Genomic DNA, 20,579 nt, shown 5'->3' with positions numbered 1-20,579 from the left:
ACAAGTGATCGATCGATCACACAGCGACCGAGCACCAAAAATGCACATTCAAAAGGAAATTCGAGACCCAGTGGCTGCTCACCTGGTAGAGTGTATGTTACCATGCCTGAGTACCTGGGTTCAAGCCCTCAGTCCCGCCTGTGGGGGGAAGCAGTCAAACAGCACCACAGGTGTCTCTCTGCTCTCCCTCCCTCCCTCTCCCTCTCCTCTCCTCCTCCTCCTCCTCCTCCGTTTTTTCTTCTTCTTCTCCCACCCTCTCATTCCTCTGTTTCTCACCCTCTACCAAAAAGCAAGAAAAAGGAAAAACGGCCTCTAGGAATGGTGGAGTTGCACAGGCATCTAGCCCCATAACAATGTTACTGAAGAAAGAAAGAAAGAAAGAAGAAAGAAAGAAAGAAAGAAAGAAGACAAAATATGACAAAAATAAATTAGTTGTTCAGTGTAAAAAAAAAAAAATCCAGGTATGACAAGAAAGGTCTACTGCCACTTGATGAGAGTTGAACCATCATTTTTCCCGTTTCTTTTTCATTTTCTGAAACAGCAAAAAGACGAAAAAGCAAAGGACCAAGGAATTCAGGTTTGCTTCTCCTTACCCAGCTTAGTTCAGATCTTCTCGTTTATGTGCTTATGTGGTGCTTTTTCTGCTTGGTATTCACAAGCAAGGCATGGTTGAAGTGTACAGCTTCCTCCCAGTAATGGAGTGTGGTGGCTCGCCACACAGAGGGGCTTCCATTTCAAAGGCTAGCACAAGGAACTGCTTCTTCAAATGTGTCACATTTCCAACTCCGAGAAGGCACAGCAGGTTTTGTGTGTCAAGGGTATATCAGCCCTTCTCAGAGGAAGCGACTTGAATACGGACTACAATGTGTATAGTCCACAGCTCACTACGACACAATCCAAAATATGAGGCTGCTCTTTCCACTTCTGGCACTGTGTGAGTTTCCAGTCTGCTGCACATTCGTGGGAGTTCAGCGGAATGAATAATGCCATAGTCAGAGGGGGAATTATCTGGCAGAAAGGAAGGACGAGGACAGGATCAGAGGAATAACAGACATGAACGTCATTTGATATTGCCAGTTAAGCCCCAGAACTGGGGGTTGGAGGATAACTCCAAACAAAATCCCAGACATTGGTTTGGAAACTGTTTCCCAAATTTGAGTTGTACTTTTGTGGCATTCCAATGAATGATATCTCCAAATAATAAATGTTTTCTTCAAACCGAATTTCCTGTGAATTGGCAACAATTCATTTAACTGGATTGAAGAAATATGATTAATGTTGGGAAGGATATATTTGCTCTGGATCTTCTAGAGGAAAAACCTATTCTGTTTTGGTAAAAGGAAGAACTGCAGTTGCAAATACCTCATCCTACAATGCAGTTCTGTGATAAACAGGAGGGCTCACTTAAATCCCGCCATTTCTCTTCTAGTGTCAGGCTACAAGGATCAGATGCATCGCAGAGAGTAGGCCTGTTCATTAAGCAGACTTTCAATTCAAGGTCAAAGTCGGTGTTTCCTTGGCAGCAGCTATCTTACTGCGCCCATTCCTTGGTTCTCTACCAAGCGGACAGCTATAGGCTATGATTGCACACACACACCCAGCAGCCATTATTAAGCGGGCACACCAGCTGCTTCATCTATGGTGTAGTTAGCCGTGAGGGGATATGCCTTCATCTGCATTTCCGAGGTGAGAAGGCAAGTCGCTAGGGCACTGAGTGACTTGACCAAGGCTGCCTTTAGCCCCAGACTGAAGACCAGAGTTTGTGCAGTTCTCATTATGCCATCTACAGCAGTATTCACGGAAAGACACTGGCAGTGCCATCGGAAAGAGGACTAGGTGGAATTGTCAATGAAATATCCAGAGGGTGAATAGAAAGGAGTACATAGGGGAACAGACCTTTCCCAAAGACCAGTGTTAGTTACAAGAGCTTTAAAAATACTCTAGCTCTGAAGACAATATTACTCTGCTATTTATATTCTAGTGTTTTTCTTTTTTCTTTCTTCCTTTTTTTTTTTTTTTAGATAGAGACAGAGAAGCAGAGTGAGTTATTGCCTCCACCCACTGAATTTTTGAGGCCTGAATCAAGTGCTTGTTGGCATTTTCATAAATATAGCTTTGGCTGCTTGTCAGTAAAAATTCAAAGTATATGCAAACTTTAAATCCTCTTGCTAGGGTGGGGGAGATAGTATAATGGCTATACAAAAAGTCTTTCATGCCTGAGGCTCTGAAGTCCAAGGTTCAATCCCCCACACCACCGTAAGCCAGAGCTGTACAATGCTCTAGTCGCTCTTTTTTAGAAAAAAATTTTTTTAATTATTTATTTATTAATTCTTAATTTTTATTTTTTCCAGAGCACTGCTCAGCTCTGGCTTATGGTGGTGGGGGAAATTGAACCTGGGACCTTGGAGCCTCAGGCATAAACGTCTCTTTGCATAACCACTATGCTATCTTTTTTTTTTTTTTTTTTAACCAGAGCATTGATCAGCTCTGGCTTATGGTAGTGCGGGGGACTGAACCTGGGACTTCGGAGCCTCAGGCATGAGAGTCTCTGAGAAAACATTATGCTATCTACCCCTACCCCACCACTATGCTATCTATCCCTGCCCTCTGGTCTATCGCTGCCTCTTTCTGATTAAAATGAAATAAGTAAAACCTATTTTTTTTAAAAACATTTCTTGACCAAATACTGAGGTTGGGCCTGAAGAACCATGCCTATATGAAACTGGCCACAACATTCCCATCCTTCTCACACCTGTTTCCTCTATAATGCTGAGAAGGACTGGCAATTTGTCATGGGACAAACTTAAGAAAGAGAGATGGGAGAGGGTAGGAACTCTTCAGTGGAGCAGCGGGACACTTTTGCTAAAAGCACGCAGGAAGCGGAAGTCAGTGGAAGAAGCATGCATTGTGCAAATCTGACTTGATTATACTTGGAGGATGAGCGTCACTAGTCTCCTTCTGACAGGAGGCAGGTGGCGATGTTTTCCAGCTCTATTAGAGTCATCCTTTTTCCAGACCCTACATAATCCTTGCTGTCGGAAGAAATCCACTACCCCTACAAAAAGCATTCCCGTAGTTGATTTCTTCAATCATTTCAAAGATACCTGAAGCTGACTTCTACGTTCTGCAAAAAATAGGAACTTCAATTCAGAACTCATCTCTACTTCCTGTACTAGTGCATTTTTCATATCATAGAAGCCATGCTGTACACCATGTTAAACAAGACTTTTGCCCAGGATGGCCAGTATCAGGTTCTGAGCATGAATCGGAATGCCGCGGGAAGACACTTTGAACTGATGGTTGGTGACACACGGACTAGTGGGAAAGAACCAGTGAAGCAGGTCCTCTCAGACTCTGTACTGAAGGCAAAACCTCGGGTATTCTTCCCACCAGATAAGATAGTCCACTACAGACAGATGTTTTCTTCTACTGAACAATATAGAAGACTTATATGATTCACTGTTACAAGCTGTTGCCGTCTACGAATTAATAGTTTTGGACCCTGTACCTTAAAAGTCGGGGCTAATGTATTACCTTAGTGTTACATTAATTTATATTATCCCTGTAGGTATAAAGCCAGGTGTTCTGAAGACCCACGTTAATGGAAAACATGTTTGAGTGTATTTAAATATTTAAAGCTGGGCATTTGGCTATTGAACGGTTTACAATAAACCAAAGCCAAATCAATAGATAGCATATGAAATCCTGTGCCTTTTTGGTTAAGCATTAAACAATAAGGGGTCCCCTAAACAACAAGCTTAGTCATCTCCCTTTAAAAGCAAATACTATTTGAAGAATTTGCATAATTTTATTAATAGGGAATAGATTTTTCTGAGTAGTGTTCTTTGTAGGAATAAAGCTAATTATAATGGGTACCGAGGCTGTGGAATTCTCAGTCTAGCTGACCCAGAATAAATAAGTTTTTTATGTTAGAATCATCTTCCACAACCTGCTCGTTTTATTTTTTGTAACTAGGGTTATCAGCTGAGGCTCAGTGCAGCTATTTTTTCCCATTTTTTTCCCTTCCATTATATTTTATGTGATAGGACAGAGAGAAACTGAGAGGGTAGGAGAGAGAAAGACACGTGCAGACCTGTGTCACGACTTGTGACCTGCAGGTGGGGTGTGGGGGCTTGAACCTGAGTTCTTATGCATGGTAATTGTGTGTTCAACTAGGTGCAACACCACCCCCCTTCCCCTTTTTTTGGCTATACCCTAGGCCTAAAAAGACATCTTTTCAGAAAAGTAGCACTGTTTGTTTGGGTTTTTTTCCTGTTTTCTATTTCATTTGCTTTAGTTAATGCCCTCCTATCTTACCTAGTCTCAATTCAAGTTTCTTTGATGTCAATTTAAAAATGAAATGTACTTAGTTGGAGAAAAAAAAAAAACCCTCTGAAATCTTCACTTTTTGCATCTCCAGTGGCCTAGATTGGTTTATTATTCCATACTTGCTGTCGTGTGTAAAGCTCTACATTTACATGTTGGTGTGCTTCTAGTTCTGCCTCTGGGAGCCCTTCTGTTCCATTGCTTGACGTTGTGGTCTATTTACATGGTCCTTCTGATACACTGGTTTGGTCTCGCTCCCCCTGCCTCCGGGAGATTGTGGTTTAGTCCTCACTGGTCCGTGCTTCTTCCTTCTCCCCTCCCCCTATGGTACATATTTCCTGTGTTCCTTGGTTCTTGATGCTGCCGCCGGAGGAGAGGCAGGACAGAATTGGGTTGTGATTAGGTTGTTGGACTGCATCCCCGCTCGTGAATAAATATTGAACTGAGTTCTCAGCTTAGCCATGAGTCTCTGGTCGTCTCTGTCTCCCGCCCGCAAAGCCAGCCCGGCGAAAACAACATTTACATATGTAGTTATATATAAAATCTTCAACTTAGAAGCATTATCTACATAGTTAAATACACACCTGAGGTCATGCTCTTTCCTCCAAAACACCCCCTTCCCCAGTGTTTTACATTTTGGTAAACCGCTTTATCAACCATTCAGGTGTTCATGCCAGATATATGGCACTCTTCCACCTGTTTCTGAAAACAGATGTAAGAGAAAAATGTGTCCATTTTAGACATCAGGATATGACGTTATATGCTGAAAAAAATCACATTTGGTTACTTTTATCACAAAGTGAATATAAAGCTTACAGAAATTTAATGGGGAGGCGGGGGAGCAGAATAAGTCAAGTGATAGAATGCAGGACTTGCATGTCTGCTATCCCCAATATGATCCCTACTGCCACATGCAACAGAGTGGTACTCTGACTTCTTTCTCTGCCTCATTTGAAAACTCTCATGTAATAAAGCAAAACATAAAAATAAGAGATGGGAGCGGAATAATGTTTGCTGTGAGAATAAATGATCACATGCCTGTCACTGCTGTCCAGTGCCACCCTTGAGAAGCTACAGGAAAACATTTTGCTGGAGTTATTTAATGAGCTTCTATTGTATCACCAGCTCATAAATGCTGAATTAACCACCTCACTCCTCTTTCTGGCATTTAACGGGGTTGGGGGAATGAGCTGTGCTTTGACCAGAAGTGGCAGAAGAATGGAGAACCTGTACATCAATTTAAAAATCTGACAGGCTGGGGGTATGGACTGACCTGCCAACGTCCAGGGGAGAAACAATTACAGAAGCCAGACCTTCCACCTTTTGCACCCTATTAAGAATTTTGGTCCTAGAGGGATAAAGAACAGGGAACCTTCCAACGGAGGGGATGGGACATGGAAATCTGGTGGTGGGAACTGTATGGAATTATACATTATACCTCTATTATTTTATAATCTTGCTAATCATTATTGAATCACTAATAAGAGAAAGAATCTGACAAAAATCTATTTTGATTTAACAGATAAGAAAATATGTATAAATGAAAGTTTTTCTTATGCAATGAAACATTATTGGAATACAAGGTGGTGTCTTTTTACCAGAGAGTCAAACATATTTGAAATAAAGTTATCAAATGCTATTATTGTAACTTACATAATCCTTGGGAGGAGAGGTTCTTGTAGATTCCATTGCGTGAGTCCCAGAAAACTTAGCCCCAAAGATAAAAAATAATCTGTGATAACACACAGAGCTTATTATTATAGACAAAATAAATGGAATAAAGCCAAATTACTACTCCTATGTAAGTCCAAACTGATCTCTCTCTTTGGCGCTCTCTCTCTCTCTCTCTCTCTCTCTCTCTCTCTCTCCCCGCCCCCCCTCGGAGTGTGTGTGTGTGTGTGTGTGTGTGTGTGTGTGTGTCTGACTGAAATTACATAAGAAACAGTATTTTAATAATATACGATCAGGTAGTACATGAGCACTGTGGGAAGTCATATAATACTAAACTATCAAATTAAAAATAATAATAGTCTAACTCTTCCCACATGCCATAGCTGAAAAGGTGCCCACTGGAAAAACAGATGCATATATGAGAATTAAAGAGAATAACCCCAGTGAAATATTCCCATTTTCCAAGCACAGTTAAGCCCCTAATAAATTTTAAACAAAAATCATACAATTAAACCAATTTGATCACAGCCTAGTTGCTTTACCCAAGAGTCAAGTTCCCATGTGTACGTCTGGGCACAACACCTCGAAATGAAGATGTGAACCACTTCTGATAGTCAATAATCATTTGTGTTCATTCACTCACTCATTTTCTCATCCCTTTGTTCCAGTTCAGGGTCACGGGTGGCCTGGCAGCTCAGGGTCTAGGTGGGACACTCCCCCCCAGTCTGGATAACACACATTCTATCACGGAGCAACACAACTACCCTCACGCTGACTGGCACCAAGACCCACCAGGATCCCCAGAGAAAACCCACCAAGCACAGGGAGTGTGTACTGACTCCACACAGAAAAGTGTCCTTTGGCATTTGATTGTGTTTTGTAGCAGGATGAGCTGTGCCAGATAGCCTCAGCCATAGCCAACAACATGCTCTTCCCAAGGAGGTCAAGGTCAACACAAAGTTATCAAACCTCTGCCACATAGCCCCAGACAGGAGTGTTACGATGGGCCAGTCTATACCATTGTGCAAGGGCCGTAGGATGGCCAAGGCCTTTCTGGGCCTGTGCTGCAGCCCAGTTTCTCCCTCTGTCCAATCCTCTCCTTCCCAGGCATTGGCCCCGAGGGCACCCTACCACAGGTATGCACTGACTTCCTGCTCATGCTGCACTTCCTGCAGAAACCAACTTGCAACACCCTACTACAAGATCACTCTTAAAACCACATGGCGTCCACGCACCTAGAGGGAGGGCAGAGTGCTTCGGCGTGGAGTTACTCCCTCTGCCCTGCTGGGTCATATGTGCTTCCTCAAGTCCGTGTTCTCTGATGCAAGGGGTAGACCCTGTGTGTCTTGTGGCTCCATCACCAAGATAGGGGAAAGAGTTGCTGTGCCCCCTTCTTAGTGGGATGGAATGGTAGTCCTCAGTGTCACTTCCGCCAAGAACCGCTCCCCCCCACCTTCCGGCAAATCACTCCTTCTCTTTTCTAGCCTCCTGATGCCTGTCTCCCGTGACAGTGAGTCCTCCTGTCAGGTTTCTCTTGGTTCGTCCATGGTCCCTTGGAATGCAGCATTCACCATCTTCATTACTCAGCCAACAACGACTGGGAAGAACAACTTTATTATTATTATTATTTTATTGGGGGTAATGGTTTACAGTCCAGCTGTCAATATGTGAGTATAGTTTCTTGTCTCCCCATGACAGGTGTCCGCAGAACACTCGCCTCCAACGTAAGTCCTTCCTGCCATCATACTCCAGGATCATAAAGCCTGTCGAGGCCCTTTCTGCGCTTCTTCCCCAGAGTCCTTTACTATGGTGCGACACACCATATCCAATCCAAATTTGACTTTGTATTTGACCTTTCTGTCCTTGTTTCTTAAGATTCGCGTTTTGGGTTTTTTTTTTTTACATTTTTTAAAAAATTTGTGGAGTCTTTTTTTTTTTTTTTTTGCCTCCAGGGTTATCACTGGGGTTTAGTGCCTGCACCACAAATCCTCTGCTCCTGGAGGCTATTTTTCCCATTTTTGTTGCCCTTGTTTTTATTGTTATTGTTGTTATAGCTGTTGTTGTTGCATAGGACAGAGAGACATGGAGAGAGGAGGGGGAGACAGAGAGAGAGGGGAGAGAAAGACAGACACCTGCAGACCTGCTTCACCGCTTGTGAAGCGACTCCCCTGCAGGTGGGGAGCCGGGGGCTCAAACCAGGATCCTTATGCCGGTCCGTGTGCTTTGTGCCATGTGCGCTTAACCCGCTGCGCTACTGCCCGGCCCCCATGGAGTCAAATTTAAGACAAAATAAAAAATAGAAACTACCGACAAAACCAGAGAATAAAAGAGGCAAAATTCCACACATCTCCCAGCACCAGAGTCCCATATCCCACGCCCTCCACTGGAGGCTTTCTTATTCTTTATCTCTCTGGGAGTATGGACCCAAAGATCCTTATGGAGTGCAGAAATTATTTATTTATTTATTTGGGTAGAGACAGAGAGAAATCAAGAGGGGTGTTGGGGAGATACAGAGGAAGAGAGAAAGAGCGATACCTGTAGCCCTGCTTCACTACTTGTGAAGCTTTCACCCCACAGGTGGGGATCGGGGGCTTGAACCTGAGTCCTTGTGTATTGCAGCATATGCACTCAACCAGGTGCACCACCACCTGGCCTCTAAAGTTCTACCTTAAATGATATCATCTGATTTTTATCCTCTTTTTGGCTTATCTCACCTAAAATAATTCTCTCAAGTTCCATCCACAAGAAGGCAAATGAGATTTCTTCATCACTCATAACAGTGGAGTAGTATTCCAAGTTGTATATACACTGTGACTTTTTTTTTAAAGATTTTTAAAAATATTTATTCATTTCCTTTTTGTTGCCCTGGTTTTTTTATTGTTGTTGTTGTGTCATTGTTGTTGGACAGGACAGAGAGAAATGGAGAGAGGAGGGGAAGACAGACGGGGAGAGAAAGACAGACACCTGCAGACCTGCGACTCTCCTGTAGGTGTAGGTGGGGAACCGGGGGCTCGAGCCGGGATCCTAACGCCGGTCCTTGCGCTTTGCACCACGTGCGCTTAATCCACTGCGCTACGGCCTGACTCCCACACCTTGACTCTCTTAGCTACTCACCTGTCAATGGATATCTGGGTTACTTCCAACTTTTGGCTATTACAAATTGTGCTGCTATGAACACCATGTACACTGATCTCTCCAGATGTGTGTATCTGCTTCTTTTGAATAGATTCCTAGAAGAGGAATTGCCGGGTCATGGGGAGCTCCATTACGAGCGGCCTGAGAAGCCTCTAGATGGAAGCTGCCATTACTTCATGGCACAAAGTCAGAAAATGCCTTATGCTGTGGGCCTCTTATTCTGGTGTGAGGCAATACTCCAATTACCTGTGCAGTGAGCCCCAACCGTGAATCATCAGCGTGTGTGGACTCCATCACCCAATGGTCCGTATCTGATAGATGCCCTGGGTGCAGAGTCCGAGCACAAACAGGCACCCCTTCTGAAAACATACCTTGGCTGGGTAGGGTAACCAGGAAGACCCAGGCTTCTCCAGACGATCGTTCTGCTATGCTTCAGAACCTCCAAATTTCTATCTTGCTTCGAAGTGATTAGGAATTTCAATTCTCCAAGGAGGACCAATAGCATGAGAAAACTTGGTCAGGAAACTCTGGGCCAGAGTTTAGAAAACACTTATGCAGGTGAGGCTGCTCACAAGGAGTTTCGGCTCTATAAATTCCTCTCTGTCAGAGTGTCCCTGTTTGAGTCTGAGACAGTTCTTATATTTTCTTCTTGCAAGCATGCTCTGTGCTCTGCATCTGGAGCACTTGCCAAACTGTAGATTTATTCCTGGTTCTATACATCTGTGAAAATAATGTGTGTTCTGTTTCATCAGGGAGTTACTTGAAGTCACAGGTTGCTAATTCCAAATGAATAGAAACAGTGATTAATCTGGGAGATATGAGCGCACCACTATTCATGTAACAGATGTCCATTATGATGAGTTACACATTTGTTCTATGTTTACACTAGAATACAAAAGAGAGGATTCAACGGTTTTGTGAACACACACAACACAAAAGAAGGCAAGACAAGAATGAAGGGGGATGTGGGAGGGTGGGGAATTGGAAAGCCTCTGACTGTTTACTCAGGTGTCAGCTTGGATGCGATGGAGCCATGCAGTATGTCTGCGGGGCGGCAGGTAGTGCTGAGGGGCGCTACAGAGCCAGGGAGAGAGGGAGACATGGGGTAAATGTTCCTGGCTTCATTTCAGGGTGTGGAGATTAACTCAGTTCATCTCACTTGGCTGACACAGGCACTAATGCCAAAACCGGCGATCTCCTCAGCATCAGCCCCACAGAAGATGGGGTTTCAGAATGAAGCACGAGAAAAGGGAGAATGATGTATGTAATCTCATTCAAATAATTAAAAACAAAGTTGGCAGTCTATCTCCCTGTCAAGATGAATAAATATCAGACTGTGGACTTGGATGGAGGCACGCTAGTGGCTTCCTGCTGCTCTGTGTTAGCGTGGGTCCAGTACAAACTTTTGGGCTGAATCCATTTCCAATGATCTTCACAAGTCTTGCTTCGGGGGTTCTGTGAGAAGAGCTGACACAGCCAGAGGATATAAGCCCAACAGGAGTGTAGCTACGGCTGCCACGTCAAGGCTCCTCAGAGCTACCTGTATGTTAGCCACGAACACAGGGCTGACTGGCACAGGCACCTATCTCCAGTAGGATGAGTGGAAGACAGGTCTCCAGAACTTTCTTTTCTCTCACTACTTGCCTCCTTACCTCATATGCTCAAAAACTAAAGCCAGGTCTAGCATAAAATAGGAATGAAATACATGCACACGTAAGTAGCTGTATCCACGTGTCTGCAATGAACACTGGTTGGACCTAATGAATGGTACATGTATGTACACAATGGATAATATGTATTGACTGATCCATTCTTTTTTTTTCTTTTTTTGCCTCCAGAGTTATCGCTGGGGATTGGTGCCTGTGCTACGACGAATCCACTGCTCCTAGAGGCTATATTTTCCCTTTTGTTGCCCTTGCTGTTGTTATTGTTGTTGGATAGGACAGAGAGAAATGGAGAGAGGAGGGGAAGACAGAGAGGGGGAGAGAAAGACAGATACCTGCAAACCTGCTTCACCGCCTATGAAGTGACTCCCCTGCAGGTGGGGAACCAGGGGCTCAAACCGGGATCCTTACGCCGGTCCTTGCGCTTTGAGCCATGTGCACTTAACTTGCTGCTCTACCGCCCGACCCCGACTGATCCATTCTTTTACCTATCTGCAGGCTCGCTGTGTCCTAGCAGGGTGACATCATAACCAAAAGCAAAAGACTACTCTGGAAGTCATAACATGGCTGTTATGTATCTTAAATTCTACCTTTCAGGAGCTTCTGCTCAGTGACAACATTGACCATATGGCAGGAAATGATCCACTGTGTTATTTAATAACAAAGAATAAATAACAAGTAATAAAAAAAGAACTAAAAGGTTAGTCTGGAAAACTGATAAAAAAAATAGTAATGATTTTAACGGACTCTCGAGGGTTTTTTCTTAAGGACTATCTATGCAGTCTTCCAAAGGGGCTATAGCAGTTTGCATCCCCACCAGCAGATACAGCTAAGCAGTGCTCTGGTTAAAAAAATAAAAATAAAAATATAAACCAACCTGGGGGTTGTATTGTTATATGGGAAACGGGGATGTTATGCACGTACACACTGTTGTATTTACTGTTGAATGTAAAACATTAATTCCCCAATAAATAAATTAAAAAATAAATAAATAAAATAAAAAATAAATAAAAACCAACCAACCAAACAACAGCAAAATTTTGTAAGAACTCTGGTGGTTCTCTTTGGGAGGTGGGAAGGGTGGGGACAACAGAGCTTTGGTGGTGGGTGTGCTGTGGAATGTGGAATGATATTCTGTAATCTTACAATCACATAAACCATTATTAATCACAAATATAAATTGGAACATACAAATATTATCTATATATATATCTTTGGAAGGGAAACCCCCCTCAGCAGAGTTCCTTTTCCTCTACAAACCTGCCAACACCTGTCATTTCCTGTCTTGAAGTCAACAATCAATAAGGAATTATTTTTTGTCCTAACCTCTTTTTCTCAGTACTCACTCAAGGATTATTTTCATTTAAGAAAATGCATTATAGAGACTGGGGACACAGTTCACTACTAGAGTGCATCTTATCTTATAGAGTTGCCCCTCGTTTATCCCAGTTAGTTCCAGACTCTACCATGATAAGCGAATCTTTGCAAAGTAGGATTCTTTATTTGTAAATAGAATATTTTCATAATTAGAGCTTAAGAAACCTGTTTACGACCTTCTAAAGATGGTTCTTAACATTATTAGAGCCCTCCAGACATGAAATAACAGCCCCTAAGCTTTGCTTCCTTGTTGAAAGAGACAGGAGCCGTTGCACGGATGTTCTTTTCATCTTTCCGGATGGAGCGAGCAGTAGACTCATTCAAGTCGTCATGGCGGGCAACCTCCATGATTTTCTTTCCATCTTTGATCATCTCCAAGAGTTTCACCTTCTCCTGGGTGGTGAGCATCTTCGTCCGGCGCTTGGTTTCATCGTCAGAAGGCTGAGAAGAAACGGCACGTTTAGGAGCCATCGTGGGGCTTAGATAGAGGTTCTCAGGGATCGCAAACACTTCCAAGAGCAAAGATGCTTCCGATGCGTGGCGATGCAGAAGCGCGTCTGAGAGAAACCCACTCTGACTGGCTTGGTCTCCCCACCCCCGATTTCAAACCCACACAAGGAGTGGCCGAGTGGCTGCACCTGGCGCTGAAGGATCTGCAGGGGCGCTCGAATACACAGGCCTACCATCCACCTGACAGTCATTTGAACTGTAGTTGTAATACAGGGGTGTATAATTGACTCAGACAACCGAGCGCATGCTGTATCATTTTCACCGTCTCGATCAACTTTTTATAATGAATATATTTTGGGGGGGACCCGATAAAGTGAAGCCACGAAAGTTGAAGCGCCAAGTGGTGAAAGACGATGGTGTATCTGATGGCGCAGCTTGGCGATACGAGAATCTGGCATGAAGCCCAGCCAGTCTATCTTGGCGTTACTCTCGATCGCACCCTGCCATTTCACGAACATCTCATAAAAACTGCAGCAAAGGTGGGCGCGAGGAATCACATCATTGCAAGACTGGCCAGCTCCTCATGGGGCGCGAGCGCTTCCACACTACTATGATCATCATCTCTGGCATTATGCTATTCCACTGCAGAATACTGTGCCCCAGGATGGTTCCGTAGCCCCCATGTCCACTTGGTCGATTCCAAATTATATTCCTCCATGAGGATCATTTCTGGAACCATCCGTTCCACCCCGGTTCCATGGCTGCCGGTTCTTCGCAACATCGCCCCACCAGATATTCGTTGGGATGTGGCATCATCTAAGTTCATTTCCCACGTCTACGCTCGACCGGACCTGCCAATATACGCGGATATCTTCGCCCACCCTGTCCAACGCTTGACGTCTCGTCACCCAATCTGGTCCCCTACGCTTACACTGAACTTCCCTGTTCCAGACTCTTGGAAACAGAGTTGGCAGTCAGCTGAGGTCAAGAACAAACACCTCATCACAGACCCCTGCAAGCGTCAACCCGGCTTTGACCTAGCACGTTATGATCGGGCCCTCCTCAATCGCTATGGAACAGGCCATGGCCGGTGCGCCGCTATGTTCCATCGCTGGGGAGCCAGAGACGACCCGAACTGCCCCTGCGGCTCCAGACAGACAATGACCCACATAGTCAACGACTGCCACCTCTCCAGATTCAAAGGAGGTCTCGAAACTTTACATCAGGCTCAACCTGACGCTGTTGACTGGCTACGGAAGAAGGGCAAACGCTAGAAGAAGAAGTGTATCTGAGGCCCTGAGTTTACTCTCCAGCACCAAATGAGAGCGAAAAAGGTAAAATAAGTGCAACATAAATGACAGAAAATGCCTTCATGTCTTTCTCTCATTATCATCTGTAATGTATTATGATCTCTTATTATCTTTTCTGATATCGAAATTGTCCCACATATTGGTGCTATGCCTTTTTCTAATACAGGAGTTTTCCCTCAGAGAATCGCTTTAGTAAGAGTCTATAAACTCTGGTAGCCATGTTTTCATTCAATTAAAGTGCTTCCTATTTTCCTCTTGATCCTCCAGCCCTTGGGTTATTTAAACATGTAATTTAATTTCCAAATATTTAGAGTTTTCAAATTCTCTTATTTCTGAAAAATAGAATGTAAAAGAACAAAGTTATTGAAGGGTAGAATTCTCTTCAAAATATCAGTTAGGTCAAGTTGTCCATGCTTTGGGTCAGGCCTACCCTCTTTCTGATTATCAGGCTAACAGCCCTACCAATGACTGCGAAACAGATATAGTTTCCAACTACTTGCAGGTTTGTCTACTTTTCCTTAAAGTTCTATCCATTTTACTTTGTGCATTTTTTAATTTTGCTATCAGTGTGTAAATATTTAATACTGTTACAAACTCTGCATTAACTGGTCCCTTTATCATTATACAAGGATATATTCATTTCCTATTAGCAGAGAAGAACTAGCCACAACTTTTGTGGCTTAAACAACACTACTGGGGCCAGTCATTGGTGCACCCAGTAAAGCACACGCGTTGCCATGTGCAGGGTCCCTGCTTCCAGCCCCTAGACCTCACCTGCAGGGGAGAAGCTTCATAAGTAGTGACGCAGTGCTGCAGGTATCTCTCTTTCTCTTTCCCTCTATCTCTCTCAATCTTTCTCTGTCTCTATCAAGAAAAAAGAAGAAGCAAAAGGCCACCTGTAACAGTAGATTCGTCATGCAGGCACTGAGCCCCAGAGATAACCCGGTAAAGTTAAAACAACAAAGCACTAACTTATTACCCAAGTTTCTGTTGGTCAGGAGTCTGGGCACGGGCTGACCTATTCCCCTGCTCAACAGCTTACCCATCTGAAAGCCAGCTTCCCTTGGCAGCACACTGGTTCTTGTTACTCGCTTACATATTTCTCCATGTTTGTGCCAGCTTCTTTTTTAAAAATGCCTGCACGATAGAGGTTTCTGTTCACCCCACACCCTTGATACTGTAGTCATTTAGTTAAAAAGAAAAGGGGGAATTGTTGTATGCTTTACACTGAGTTGTTCTAGCTCTCCCCCTGCCAAGAAAATTGGTTCAGTCCTGCTAGTTTTCGCGGGCCCACTTGTCCCCGCCCCAAGGAACCCTGAGAGAGTTCCAGAGTGAGAGAGTGAGAGAGTGCTTGGCGCCGCTGCGGGGGAAAGAGGCAACAGAGTTCTGTTTGGTGATCAGTTTGTCTTAGTTTATAAATCGTTCCTGAATAAAGAAATACAGCTTCCCTGCCCAGCCGTGTGTCATCGAGTCTCTGTTACCTGCCTGTGAAGCTAGCCCGGCCAGCTAGAGCCTCCAAATATCAACAACAGAGGCAGCCACAACTGAATGCTACTATCAGACTTGACGCCCTACTCCTAGTTCATTGGCTACTGGCAGATTTTCCTGCCTTGTGAATATATGAATGGGATTCCATTTTTCTTCTAGCTGTTAAGCAGGGACCACTCTTAACCCCTAGAGCTTGCTTACAGGGTCTGGCAACTGACCCTCTCTTACAACATAGAAGCTATTCCTTCAAGATCAACAGAAAAACATTTGCTTCCATTTCTTGTTTTTGTTTTATTCATAAGAGGATGAAAAATTTCACCAATACATAAATTAGGTCTTCTGGGGTCCTTCATTATGTAACACTTTTTGTACTATTAATACAGAAACACACAGACACACACACCAGGAGACCACAGCACTGAAGCTTCCTTCAGTGTGCTGGAGGCTGTGCTCGAACCTGGGTCGCACAAAGGGCAAAGCAGCAAGCTGTCCACGTAACCTATTTTGCCAGCCCTTAACATTACTATAACCTACTTAACGTTACCCTTTAGTCTTCTAAAACAAGTCGACCAACGCATTTTAAAACGTTATAGGTTAAAATTCTGACTGAGTTATGGTCAAGTAATAATAATTGAGTTATGTCTTTAGTCAGAGAAGTCGCTTTCCTGTGATGCCACACAAAATCTACGCTGACTTATAAATGGTATCACCATAAAGTTAGGTCAAAACCAGATTAATTTCAAAAACTGAAAACATTTGAGACGTCAAAGCCTTAGAGTGTTGTACAGCAGTTGAGTGTTCAGAATTCTGAGTCAGTACCCATCCCTTTAGAACATAGGCTTAGTTTACTCAAATAGTTGCCAATTGAAAATGTCGGCACCCAGTCTCGGAAGGGAGATGGGGGTACCCTGCCCTGCCACTCGAGGAATACTGGTCCTAAAATGAGTGTATCCTGCAGTGAGCCCAGATGTGACCAGGAGCTGCCAGTTCAGACCCACAAGGACTCAGAGATTACACAGACTCTGGTGGTATATATATATATATATATATGTATGTCCTGGGTGAGGAGGATGGCAGCAAATAGTTCATTGTATCCACAGATTTTTTTTTTCAAGAATGGGAGCTACTCGCAGCCCTAATCCAACTTTCTAGCCCTTTTCTTTACTCTGACACCATTTTCTCGAACAATATTTATATCCAACTTCAGGCTAGCTATCAAATTCAAGCAAAACTATCATAATTGTGTGCTCCCAGGAACATGCCCAAGATGGACTTTCTAGCTTTCTTCTCCCCTAAAATCCCTAATCCTATCTGCTCTATTCCTACTTTTTGGTTCCTATTCATTAACCTTTTTTTTTTTTTTTAATACTTAGATACCAATTCCTGGATTTTTTTAATTTATAAAATGGAAACACTGACAAGGCCATAAGATAAGAGGGATATATTTCCACACAATTCCTACCACCAGAACTCTCTATCCCATCCCCTCCCTTGAAAGATTCCCTATTCTTTAACCCTCTGGGAGCATGGAGTCAGGGTCGTTATGGGGGTACAGAAGCCTGGCTTCTGTAATTGCTTCCCTGCTGAACATGGGTGTCGGTAGGTTGATTCATACTCCCAGCTTGTCTCTTTCTTTCCCTAGTGGGGCAGGGCTCTGGGGAGGTGAGGTTCCAGGACACATTGGTGGGGTCGTCTGCCCAGAGAAGTCAAGTTGGCATCATGGTAGCTTCTGGAACCTGGTGGTAGAAAAAGTTAAGACATAAAGCAGAACAACCTGTTGACTAATCATGAACCTCAAGGCCAGAATATTGCAGATGAAGATTTGGGGGGGTCTCCATTTTGGAAAAAGCTAGTAGGTCTATCATTAACCATTTTGTCTCAGTTTATGTCCTGCCACCTTCCAGACACCGATTTACAGATACTACCATGATGTCATCCTGACTTCTCTGGGCAGATGACCTCACCAGTGTGTCTTGGAACCTCATCTACTCCAGAGCTCTGGCCCACTGGAGAAGGATAGAAACAGGCTGGGGGTATGGATCCACCTGCCAACACCACGCCCGGCAGAGAAGCAATTATAGAAGCCAGAACTCCTACCTTTTGCTCCCCCCAAACAACCTTGATCCATGCTTCCAGCAGGGGAGAAGTGACAGGAGGAAGATAAGAGGGCCCTGAACTCTAGCTCCATCAGCACCCAGAGAGAGAGAAGGAAAAGGAGAGGGACATATGGAGGTAGTAATGTTGTCATGAGTGGCTCGGAGGGGAACAGAGGATTGGATCAGGAAGCAAAATTATGGGCAATTCTGTTTAAGTGTAGACAGATAGCTGTAGAGATGATGGCTGGCCCATGTGGAGGCCTGCAGAGGGGCGACTGAAGATCCAGAACCCTGGTGGTGGGAATGGAGTGGAATCATACCCCTGTTGACATGTAATTTTGTAAATCAATATTAAATCACTAATAAAATTATAAAAAAAAAAGAAAATGTGGGCACTGAGCTGACTCCAGTCTTTGTGATTTTTTCCTTCTCAGCTTTCTCTCTTCCAGTCTCTTTAGGCTACCAATGCCAAAATAAACCTCCCTCCTTCATTTTCTTAACCCATGATGATATCCTGTGTAGGGCTATCTTTGGCAGAACTTGCTTTTTTGTTTCCCCTTTATTGGGGGGGTAGTGTTTTACATTTGACAGTAAATACAATAGTTTGTGCATGTATAACATTTCTCAGTTTTCCACATAACAATACAACCCCCACTAGGGCCTCTGTCATCCTTTTCCAGGACCTGTACTCTCCCCAGCCACCCACCCACCCCAGAGTCTTTTATTTTGGTGCAATACACCAACTCGAGTCCAGGTTCTCCTTCGTGTTTTCTCTTGTGATCTTGTTTGGAACTTCTGCAGAACTTTCTATACCTTGCTTCTCTTTTACCCACCACCGGTTGTGGTCTGGCTTATTTGCAGATAATGCAGTATTCCTCTACTGTGAGCATGTTTCTAAATGTAAATAAAACCAAATCAAACCATCGACGAGACAAATGTCATTGCAAATGACACTATCATAATAAAAATAGCCATATAATAAAGGTTTTTCAGTTCCAAATGTTGACCACATTTATTTTAAGCAGTGTTACACATATACACACAATAACAAAATACTTATAGGACAGGTCAAAATGAATTTCAACTAGCATGAGAGTGGGTCTAAGTGTGGGAAGGAAGGACCCGAGTTCTAGATTTGCCCTGCACTTAACCATGCATGATTCCATCATTGTGTTATTTAACATCCCTAAATCAATTTCCTTAGTGATAAAATTTGGGCCACTAATATTTTCTTAAGAAAATTACACCAAATGGGGGGCTGGAGATAGCATAATGGTTATGAAAAGAGACTCTCAAGTCTGAGGCTCCAAGCCCCAGGTTCAATGTCATCACAAGTCAGAGCTGAGCAGTGTTCTGGTAAAGGAAGGAAGGAAGGAAGGAAGGAAGGAAGGAAGGAAGGAAGGAAGGAAGGAAGGAAGGAAGGAGGGAGGGAGGGAGGGAGGGAGGGAGGGAGGGAGGGAGGGAGGGAGGGAGGGTCAGGTGGTAGCGCAGTGGGCTAAGCGCACATGGTGCAGAGCGCAAGGACCAGGTAAGGATCCCATTTCAAGCCCCCAGCTCCCCACCTGCAGGGGAGTCGCTTCACAAGCGGTGAAGCAGGTCTGCAGGTGTCTGTCTTTCTTTCCCCCTTTCTGTGTTCCCTCCCTCTCTCCATTTCTCTCTGTCCTATCCAATAGCAAAGACATCAATGACAACAATGATAATTACTGTGACAACGATAAAAAGGGCAACAAAAGGGAATAAATAAATAAATATTTAAAAAAAAAGAAAGAAAGAAAGAGTGAAAGAAAGAGAGAAAGGAAGAAAATTATACTAAACTTTTGAGAAAGGTGAAAAGGGGTGTGGCACGACCTTTAAACTATTTCCTAGGGCAGTGACCTGCCCACCAAAGAATTACTTTCTCACCACAAGAATGCACTTGTGCCTGACTTTCTATATTTCACTTTATCAGAAATCAGGTGTTCTGACGTTACATACGAACTCATAGAGTTCAGTTCAGCAGAAAAAAAGATCCTCGAAGGTTGTTTCTTATTACTTTGTATGATATTAGCCGTATTTCATTTATCCTAGAAACTTCATTCCAATCAGTTTTGTTTCCCCCACAAAATACTTATAAGAACCAGGTTCCTGAAGATGTTCCTGAAATCAGCTTAACCTTTTTATGGTTCCCATCATTAATAAGGTGAATACACTTTTATATATTTATTTATTTATTCCCTTTTGTTGCCCTTGTTGTTTTTTATTGTTGTAGTTATTGTTGTTGTTGTTGGACAGGACAGAGAGAAATGGAGAGAGGAGGGAAGACTGAGAGGGGGAGAGAAAGAGAGATACCTGCAGATCTGCTTCACTGCCTGTGAAGTGACTCCCCCACAGGTGGGGAGCCGGGGGCTCGAACCAGGATCTTTCCATCAAGATCCTCGAACCAGGATCTTTCCACCGGTCCTTGCGCTTTGCACCACGTGTGCTTAACCCACTGCGCAACCACCCGACTCCCCCCCCCCAGTAAACTTTTAACATACTATCATTCTGTACTTGTGTGAGATTAATGCTTTTAACATTTCAAAATTACTCTGGCAATACCCACGTCATAAAGTTGTTATGAGCATTAAAGAAAATAATGTGAATAAAGTAATTCAATCATTACATTAAGCATGTGATAAAATGTAGTCATTATTATGAGTTAATATTAAATGCAGCTCGATCCATGGGAATTAAAAACTGTAATAATCTCCAGACTTCAACCAGAGAAACCATGCAGCTACAGCAGGAGAAATTGAACAAGGAGAACATCCATTTAATACCAAGATTCAGCTTAATTTTTCCAGGGTCTAGCTAGCCCAGTGAATCGGGCGTTTCAGTCAACAGCCATTTTCATGGATGATGCTAGATCTTACAATGACTCAGCTCTATATCTGTACACAGGGCGCATACACTGTCCCACTGAGAAAAACAAATAAACGTTTCCGATCTCACACCGCCACCAAGAGATAAGTAAAATTAAAGCTGGCATTAAAGTACACATTTCCTCTCCATCCTGTATCATTAGCACTCATTATTTCCTTCAA

This window comes from Erinaceus europaeus, chromosome X (assembly GCF_950295315.1).
Source record: "Erinaceus europaeus chromosome X, mEriEur2.1, whole genome shotgun sequence".
Taxonomy (NCBI): domain Eukaryota; kingdom Metazoa; phylum Chordata; class Mammalia; order Eulipotyphla; family Erinaceidae; genus Erinaceus; species Erinaceus europaeus.
This window is presented reverse-complemented; position numbering follows the sequence as displayed.